The 10,196-nt window shown below is 43.3% G+C and overlaps 2 long non-coding RNA genes across 2 annotated transcripts; both read right to left on the minus strand.

Annotated features, from left to right (window-relative positions):
* Positions 1-5,803: 5,803 nt before the first annotated feature.
* On the minus strand, positions 5,804-7,431 carry LOC118222397. The gene is made up of 4 exons (XR_004764275.1): positions 7,052-7,431; positions 6,829-6,951; positions 6,446-6,506; positions 5,804-6,207 (listed from the first exon to the last, which is right to left on the minus strand). It is a non-coding gene; the product is annotated as an uncharacterized LOC118222397 (long non-coding RNA).
* Positions 7,432-7,476: 45 nt separating this feature from the next.
* Positions 7,477-8,130, minus strand: LOC118222399. The gene is made up of 3 exons (XR_004764276.1): positions 8,084-8,130; positions 7,765-7,831; positions 7,477-7,608 (listed from the first exon to the last, which is right to left on the minus strand). It is a non-coding gene; the product is annotated as an uncharacterized LOC118222399 (long non-coding RNA).
* Between the last annotated feature and the right edge of the window lie 2,066 nt (positions 8,131-10,196).

Genomic DNA, 10,196 nt, shown 5'->3' on the forward strand with positions numbered 1-10,196 from the left:
GGTTGCAGCTTGGGGCAAAGCACTGCGCCATCTTGGCGAACACCCAGCAAGCTAAGTTTTAAAAATATAAAATAACTACCTAAATACTAATCTAGCTAAGATTAAAAGCTAATAATGACTATAGCTATAAAATCAAAAAATCTATAACAGTTAGCTAGCTAGCTAAGTATTTATATACACAGTAAAAATTACTAGTTAACGTTAACAAGAAACTAACCTAGCCAGCTAGTAGTAGTAGTAGCCATCTAAAGAACAAGAAAATGCAAATATGTAGATATAAAATTGGAAAAATGTAAAAATTGATAAAATGTAAAAATTGATAAAATGTAAAAATTGGAAATATCGTGGAAATACGATATCAAAGTGACACTAGAAGTAGAAGGGTGCAAGCATGTTCCATCTGAGTCATGATATAAGCGTGCGTCGGGAGCATAGTACCTAATGTGTAGTAGGCATGTGTAGTTCCTAAGCATACTAAACGCACACAATGTTGTACCTGGTACTTGTCATGGGTCAAACGTGCTGCTGATTTCATATTTCATAAGTCATGAGTACCGCATACCAATAGCTAACTGGTTCCCAACTTGTAACTAAAAATATTGCTTATTGAAAATTGCCCATTCATTTTCCCATTGCCAAATTTGCGGGAAAACGAGGGGAGTGGCTTGGTGACGTTTTCACTTACAAGCTCTATAAAAAAGACAGCCCTTCTAGCCGGGAAGTGTGACTGGGGTGGCTAGCGGCAGTAGCTCTGCTAGCTACCAAACAGTAGGTTCTTAATCAGCGATGTTCCTAGCTAGCGTTATCTAGTTCGCTGTTCGAAATGACACCGCTCTTCATCAGTGTCGACTTCCGGACGGACCATTTTCCAAAATTAAACGAAATGTTCACCTCAAAAGAAGTGAATTAGGCGACACTCTGACATTCTATCCCGATTTGACTTGGCATTTCTCACATGGATCTCGCATCGCCCCTCCTTTAGTCTCCTTCTATGGAGAGTAATTAAAATGTTGTTAACATGTGAATGCGATTTGGGCGTACTTCCTGCTGAGCGAAATTCACATAGTAATGAGTAAAGTTTAGCGAAGCATACATGATCGAATTAATCAAATTTGGAACATTTAAAACAATTTATATTATTTGCCAATGTGCGCATTGGAAAGTCGCGATTCTAAGGTTTCTGTCAGTGTTTTTGTTGCGTCTGTATGATAACAGCACGTGAAGTTAATCATCCAAATAGAAACGAAAGTTAATTTCATCTTGTCGAGCTCCGCCGGCGGAGCTCTCGACCCCAGAGGGTTTTAATGTGCTAATGATTTAATGTGCTAATGATTATGATTCATAACTATTATGATTATTCATAATAGTTATGAAAACAATCAAGCAAACCTTTGGGTGTTGGATCTAAATAAAGGAACTTTTATTTGCTAGTCACTAGTTAAAACTAGCTTCTGTTTGTGTTCTGGGAGACAGCCATGAAGACAGTTCACCAACCCGGCAAGGCAGGAATAGCAAGTGGGACAGCTAGCCGCATTAGCTCCGCTAGCTACCTAGCAAGCAAGTAATGTTCTTAATCACAGGAGTGTTAGAATTGGTTAGAATGATGTAGCGTTTTCCTTTATGAAATTTAACCTGTGCGTTTTTTGTGTTTTTGCGACTTGCTTTTAGTCCAATAAAGGATTTGCACTCATTCAATAACTGTGTGGCTGCATTGTTTATTGATTTGCACCCTATGTTGGGAATGGATGTGCATGAAGTGGCTAGTACATCACAATAGCTGTAGCACTAGGGCTTACCATGTATAATTTTAACATGCAGACCGATATTTGGAGTTCTGCTGCTTTTACCTGAATGTGTGAGCAACCAATGACCATGAGCGGTCACGCCCTGCTCATGTTAATTGACAGGAGGTCTTGCCATTTTGAAAAGTCTCATTATGAAATGGAAAAGGGAGTTCGGAAATAAAAACGCCTTTCAGAAAAGTGTAATTGAGTCATTTTCCCAAATTGGTATATTTTTAACATGGTAATATGCTATTTTTAAAATATGAATTTTCTACTTTTTAAACTTTCTATTCAAAAGAGGATGTGTGAGTTACAGGAAAACATACTGGTCCAACTCAGGCACCTAAATTGTATGGATTATAAATGTTTTTTTTTTTGTCACTCAAGCCTTGGAAAGTGTCAGCCCTGTTACTGTGACCTACGTAATTATTTACATGTGATTGAAATGTAATTTCATAAAACTTTTCACATTTTTACAAATTAATTGCACCTTATTCCAGCATAATTCATTTAAATCAGTATCCAATTACTTTTATGCACTTTTACGTCAATGAAGTAGTTACAATTGTGTTGAGCACCTAAAACGGTTGCTTTACATTTACAATTATTGCTATTATTTAAATAATTCCCTCACTGTTTTACAATATATCATTGGTCTCCCGTTCCCCTAATGATACAGTATAATATTTGTATCACATTTTATGATTTTATGATATAACTAGGGATGAGCAAGTACATCATTATCTGTATCTGTTCAACCAACCGAATTATCTGTATCCGTATCCGTACTCGGAATGGGCGGGGCTTACACCTGAAGTGGGTGGGGCCTAACAGGACGTTGGTAATGTAATTTAGTAGTTACGTTGTCATTAAATGTAATACGAAATCTACATCAACAAATAATATGATCTCTCATGTTACACAAAAACTTTTTAGGGTTCCATAACCCCTAACCCTAACCCCTTTCTCTGTTATTGTAAGGCATGCAGACACCGGAAAAAACAGTACGCCGCTCACACACAAGTGAGTTGAAGAGCGAGCCTTGCGTTAGTTCCGCCTACCCTCTCTGGCGGACCAACCACTGATGGGTGATGAAAAACGCGTCACTAACTGCGCCGCTTGTGATTTTTTCCTGGGAATGTCGCCACAGACACCAAGTTTTTTAATCATGAATTATAATAATAATAATAGTATAAATTAATATAAAAAGTGACTGGACCAACTCCCCTCTCATTGCCTCACACAACTCAGGCACTACAGTTCGACTGAAATAGTGCCTCGATGGGATCTTCTACTTGGGCATAAATACTATATGCGGTTGTTTAGGTCGTGTGGCCCCCCATTGCGGTTGTGGCCACACGACCACGAGGGGGGTCACACGATCCAATGTTTATCTAAGGTAATTAACGTTATTTTCGTATTTACGTTATTCATCCCCTATCGCTGAACTAGCGGTATAAAGTGAAAATGGAACGGCAACAGAACATTTCATAACAACTTAATGTATGAAAGATTTTACCAAGTAAATCCCCCCCCCTCCGCTCAACAGACTTGTTTAGGGCCACCAAAATCCTAGGGCCGGCCCTGCTGAAACCACTCCTCTCCACCACAGAGAAAGGCTCAAGATCAGTGCAGATCATTTTACCTATTATCTCTGTAATTATGTTTGACCGAGGGTGGTTTGCTGGGAATTGCTGCTTGGCTGCAAATGCAGTGAGTATCGGTGAAGAGGAAGAGGAAGGTGAGCCCTTAGCACCCACCTGAACACCAGCAAGGTTTTCCCTACCATAGAAAGGCTTGGGTGCAGCGCCTAGGTGAATTTGCGGAGCGCCTTAAGCCGAATGAACGTAAAAAGGCATTTAGGTGCCATATCAGAATGAATGTAAAAATAACGGTGATGCGCTGACAAAAATAAATAAATAAAATAATGGAGAGGTGGCTTTATGGTTCTAAACACTCCGCGCTATGATGGAATTATAAATAGAAGTGGGTGATTGACGAGCGTTTTTATGTTTTTATGCATGGTATGTTTGATCTAAATGCATTTACAGAATATAGCGTTTTTTCCCAAAGATGGTATTTCTCGATATAATTGTGCCGCTGTGTTAACACATTACTACGGTTGCGGGTCAGGCACTCTTCACGGTAAGAAGAAATTTTAGGATAGCACTTTCGATTTTGCTTGTGTCGACGGAAGTGCTGCGACGGAAACAGCGATAGATTTACCCACTAGCCACATCTGTCCAAAATGTAAACAAGTAATCCAGTTTTCACGGTCAGGAAAACATTTAGTACAACGTTAGCCAGTGAAGCTTGTTAGTTGACGTTACATAAAGATACCTCGATTGAACTAACGTTAACTCTAACGTGGCTTGGTATCTAAACAAAGTTAGGCTGTGTTCGTGAACACATAACGTCTTTTTCTGATGAAAACCGCTGGTCAAAGCGTTTTTTCATATTAAAAAAACAAACAAAAAACACTGTTCCAAAATATAGTTGAGAGCGCCTAAGCCCTCTGAAAACCTAGGGAAAACCCTGACCAGTGCCCTGAGAAGGAGTGCTGCCAGAAGAGGTGGAGGGGGTGCCTGATCCAAAGGGCTTTCTCATGTGATGAACATATAACAGATGATTATGTAGAGATGTTGTATTATAATGTTTTGAATCCCTACCTCTGCTGATTTTGGACTTGCAAAGCTTACACATGGCTTTGGAGGGATCCCTTTCACAAACAGTGAAAGAGTCCCATACTGCAGAGGTCCTCTTGGTCTTTGCTGGAGGAGGACCACCATCACCAGATGCAATATTGCCACTGACTTGATCCTCACTGCCTTGTAAGGTTGAGCAAACCCTGACTGCTGGTTCAGTGTCAATCAAATTACACTCTGTATCACTCATTGTATAATCACTGATCGTATAAGTGTTTCAAATAAAAAGAGTGTGTATGTGTGTGGGTGGTGGTCAAATAAGTAGTTATGTGCTATAGGTAGTACACAATGCAAGATTCAGCCTGTTTATTTGCAGCCTTGATTGTTACTCTGGTTTTATTATTTTTTTTAAATTAACTGACGGTGTGAAGACAGTAGTAGACAGAGCGCGCAAGGTTACTTCATAATTTCAAACTGCTTTCCTAAGGGCTATTTTGCGTCCTGCAACTTGGGTTACAACAGTGAATATGTACGAATTCCCAGACGTGCTGATAGAGACCACCCTCTCTCATATTAACCTCAAATACGCACGACAGTATACTAGCAAATTTATGACAAGTTCCATTCATTTATATTGGGTGGTCGATGTCCGCTTAGCAACCAAAGGTAGCGCTGGACCACCGCTGACTTATTTGCCGGCACCGAAAAAAAAATTGTGAAAGTACTGAAAAAATAACCACAGGAGGATAACGAGGACATTTTTCCTACATAACTAGGTACGGGTTGTTACCGATATTTCGCCTTTTTCATATATAGTTGTAAATCAGTTTACGCTTTCCCGTTTGTCGAACGAAGGTGGTCGAATAGGTGCTCTCACTCTAGCACTGACTTCGTTTCAGGTAACAAACTCGTGGTAAGCGATAGCTAGCTGACCAGTAATAAGCCTGCAATAGTTATGAATTAGCTAACTAAATTGATTGTAGCTAGCTAGCTAGCTAAACGTAGCTAACATTGTATAAATTATGCACAGTAACGTTAGATCAAGTAGTTGATACGCTTTAGCTACGTTTTGAACGTTATGATACCTGTTTCCAATGACTTCAGTGTGTTACATTGCCTGATCATTTTTTGTTGTGGTAACCTAGCAAGATGACCCAGACTATTAAGAGCCACGGTGTTTTTCCAGCAATGCATGCTATACAAATAATAGCTCCCCCTTGTGGAGAATCTTCAGCCTGCTAAATGCGAGTGAGTGACTGAGTGAGTTACAAACCAGGAGCTTGACCAGGAAATTATGTTGAAATGTAAGTTTCACACAACAAAAATATGTTCATTGTAAAACTGTGTTATAAATCTACCACTTATTTCTGATAAATGAGAAAAAAGCAAAAGACATCGTTCCAAGAAGAATCATACAGCGCTTTAACCAATTTTCTCGCAAATCATACCTGCAAAGTGGGGATGTGTGTCTCTGTGCAGGGGTACATGTGCTAGCATCCCTGCTGCATGTGCTAGCATCCACGCTACACATGTGTTAGCATCCCTGCTGCAGGCCTGTCCACCAGCCCCAGGGTCGGCCAGGAAGAGCCCATCCCAGCCTGGGGGCTACGACAGAAGCTTCTCATCCTTAACCACTTCAGCACACAGCAACAGCAGCACACACTGCTCACACTGTGCCTAATAAATCCAGCATATCCGGGGGGTCAGGGCGCAAAGTCCGCCAACTCATCCTCACACCTGTTTAGGCTCCCCCTGAAATGAGTCTCTCTGGATGGTTCCTGATAAACACAAAATGGACACATTGTAATTACTTAGGAATATTAATAAGCCAACAGATATAGCAACCCTGAAACATGTGCAAATGGTTATAATGCCATTATTACCCCTTTATTACTGCTTTATTACCCCATTATTGCTCCAGCTGTGAGGCACACAGATGTGCTCTCCCTTGTGTGATTCTGATTCCATGTGTTTCTTGTTCAAAGCTACTGGCTGGTCACTCATACAGTCTCTTACCTGCACGGTGTCCATCCAGAAAACATTTTAACTTCACCACATTTTGGCCTGTGTGGAGGAGCTGTGTGAATAGACAAAACTTGATCAGAAAACAAGAATTAATTTTCCACTGTAGAACCTTGTAGGTAAAAAAACATTTTGGGGGAAATTTACATTCTTTTTGCTTTTCTGTGCGTATCCTCAGCCACACTGAATCCTGGGATAGCAGGAGCAGCCTGCATGCAGGGCCAACTTTCATACGCACAGAGACCCAGCCTAAGCTGTGCATTGCTCACACGCTCATAATATTTCAGTCTTTGTGCAATGACGACTAATAAAATGACATGCAGAAGCACTGTAGGTGATGGGGCCTTGATTACTGATGACGGTCGTTGCTGGTTTACCCTCTCGTCCTGGTAAATGACGTCTGCCACTGTGAATTTGTCCATCTCTACTGATACTGTAGTTTCCATATCTTGCTGGCATCCGCTGCCAGTTGTGATGTCATCACATCACTGTTTGCCTCTCTGTAATCAGACATACAGGAACAGTGGTGCTAACCTGCAGAGACTCAGCTGACACATCTGTGTACCACTAAAACACACCACTGTACCACTGTGTACTCACCAGGACCAAAGTGTGAGTCCTGGCTTCCATTTCACTGTATCATTCCAGTGTCCCATCTGTATTCAACAGGTTTCTTTTGCAATCCTGAAAGTAATATTTTAAAACATTTGTTTTCTAAGAATACACAAGAAAATGCCATAAATGCGAACACTGACATCACTGCAACATGTGATGAAATGCCTTCGCTGTTTAATCCAAACTCTGAAGCAAAAATCCTTTTTTCGTTTTTTTTTTGTTGTTTTTTTCTTTTTGCTGTTTTTGTGCGCTGTATTAATTAGTAATTCTTCTTGGTGATGGCCAGATCTAAAATGGAGAGACAGACAGAAACAGACAAACAGACAGACAGACAGGAAGGCAGGCAGGCAGGCAGGCAAGGCAGGCAAGAGACAGACAAAAGGACAAAAAGGACAGAGACAGACACACAAACACACAGACATTTAAACATTTGAAATTTCAGTCGGTCTCTGTGGAAACGCAGCAGCAGCAGCAGCTGCGTTTCAGGGCCTTCCACACTCGGGCAAAGAAGAGCCTGACTCCTTTCTTCTGCTTCTTCTCCTCTGAAAAAGACGAGGGAGAGACTCCTTTCAGCACAGCCTCTCTGTGTAGACGTCTCTGTGCTGGGAGCTGCTAACTGTGATTATTTAGCCACTGGGTGCAAAAGTAAAGGAGCATTTTCAACAGTGTCCACCCAGCGCATACTATCTATGACTCACTGTGTGGAAGGTCCAGGAGTGTATCACCCGCGGCAGTGTCCAGTGGAACAGGGATCTCCATGTCAAACTGCAATCACACACACATCTCATTAAGCACTGTCTGGAACATCTCAACTATACAATCACACTTTTCTCTTTTTTAAAAAAAACTTCTCATCAGGACATTTGTCCATGTTCCACAATTGGAAATAACCAATCACAGACAATCAAGCCAAAAAAATTGCCAATCAAGCCCTGATATCCTGATAACATCACTGATTGGCAGACATGCTGTGCAGGGTGCTGAATCAGTGGGAGGAGCTTTTCATACAGTACTTACTCCATCTGGCTTTCCTCCCTCCTCCACCAGAGGTTCCTCAGTCGTGGGGATTCCCCCCAGCGTTGCCATGACCACATCAGTTAGCACCGTTGATGTCATTGGTGCCTCACTTTCCATCTGTGGTGTCAGTGGTGAGTCCATATCCTCCTGAGATGTCATGCAGGAGTCTACTTCCTCAAGTGATGTCATGACTGCATCACTATTATCCACCGATGACATTTTTGAGCCAATTTCTTCCAGTGATGTCACGCAGGAGTCCATTGGCTCTAGTGATCTCATGACTGCCCCACTTTGCACCACAGATGTCATTAGGGAGTCAATGTCCTCCAGTGATGTCATGCAGGAGTCCATTGCTTGACTTTCCACCACAGATGTGATTGGTGAGTCACTGTCCGCCAGTGATGTCACGCAGGAGTCCATTTCCTCCTCTGAAGTTGTGGATGCCTCACTATCAACCACTGATGTCTTGTGCCACTGGCGTCTCTGGTTCCACTGCAGTGTTCACAGGATCTTCTGCCGCAGGGACGTTCTCTTTCTCCTCTTCCTCAGGCGTGGCAGGGCCGGCACTCAGTGCGGTATCAGCAGCCGCGAGGAGGGCCTTGGCGATGGCGGTGGCGATGGCGGAGGTGACCGCGGCGCTGTTCCCCCTCAGGACGGCCTGCAGAGCTCCAGGGGAGCCGGCCTGCTCCAGCAGGTCTCTGTGGAGCACCCCCACCATGTTGGACCTGGCCCACCTCCAGCACTGCACCCCGAAAGCCCGCTCCTCTGCCCATCACGCAGCGTGCAGGTCGTCATGGACGCATATGGCCACGCCCACCGCCACCTCGCTGATGGCCCTGCTCGACGCTCTGCGATTGGCTGGCTCCATGATGGCGCCGAGCAGGTCGGTAACGCCGTCCCCCACTACCGCTGACAGGGTGTGGGGGGGGCAGGTGAACGGGTGTGCCAGCGCCTGTGCCAGCTCTCGCAGTGGGCCACTCTCACAGGTCAGCGAGAGCGGCACGCTGGGTATCCTGGGCGCTCATTAGAGGGGCTTCTGAGCTGCTGGGACTCATCCCTACATCTCTGCAGATGTCCTGCAGCTTTACCCTCATATTCACCTCCCAGACCTGAGCACAGCACAAGGAGAACATTACTGACACGCCATTACATCTACTGACAGACCCATTACACACCGACAGACCGATTACATGTACTGACAGACCCATTACATCTACTGACGGGACAGCATTACTGACAGTATGCAATGGTGTGGTAACCTTGTAATTACAGATATAGGGATTGAGCAGAATGCAATTAGCCACTTGGCAGTAGCCACTCATTGTACCTCACAGTTTGCTAATAAAAGTGTTCCTGCTTCATAGCATCTTTCTCCTCTCTGGACTTTACTCTGATGACATCACTAGGGCGTTTCTGTGCAGCAGAGCTGCCTGAGCCAGAGGCCTGCAGTAGATACCGGGGCTGCTTATTCTGAATGAGTAACTAAAGGAAGTATAGTGGCCGTGAACCGTCCCTACCAGGTGAATGAGGCGATCTCGCTGCTCAGAGGTGTCCGTCTGAAATCTGCACACAAGTCTGAATACAGAATTACAAAACTCAAAAACAGAAAACAGAAAATCCAAAGGGAACCTAAACGGGCAGGGCAGAAACAGGTGGACAAAAAACAGGCATGGGGAAACACGGGCAAACGCTCAGGCAAGACACAAGGAAACACAAGTGAAAACACAAGGAACCAGCACCCGAGTCAGGGAAGAAGACGACTTAAATAGACTAGACCCTAACAAGACACAGGAGGGCACAATGCACAATCAGACCACAGAGGGAAGGGATAACTAGACACAACTGAAAAACAATAATAGAATAATTGGAACCAATAAAACAATTAAGCAGGGAAAAGGAACAAGACTACCGCCATCTGGCGGCCCAAAAAAGGAAAAAGAGAAACAAAAAGACAGAACCATGACAAGTGGAGTAGACAAAGGTTGTGTTGTGCTGGTGTATAAAATCGTGTCTACACTGTGAAATGGGCAGTGGGTTGTTTAAAGTTTCACCCCTCAAGCCTGACTGTGCAGCTCAACTCACCTGTGAAACATTTTGTATTTAATCTTAAATG

The sequence above is a fragment of the Anguilla anguilla genome, chromosome 3 (genome assembly GCF_013347855.1).
Source record: "Anguilla anguilla isolate fAngAng1 chromosome 3, fAngAng1.pri, whole genome shotgun sequence".
In the NCBI taxonomy this organism is placed as follows: Eukaryota; Metazoa; Chordata; class Actinopteri; order Anguilliformes; family Anguillidae; genus Anguilla; species Anguilla anguilla.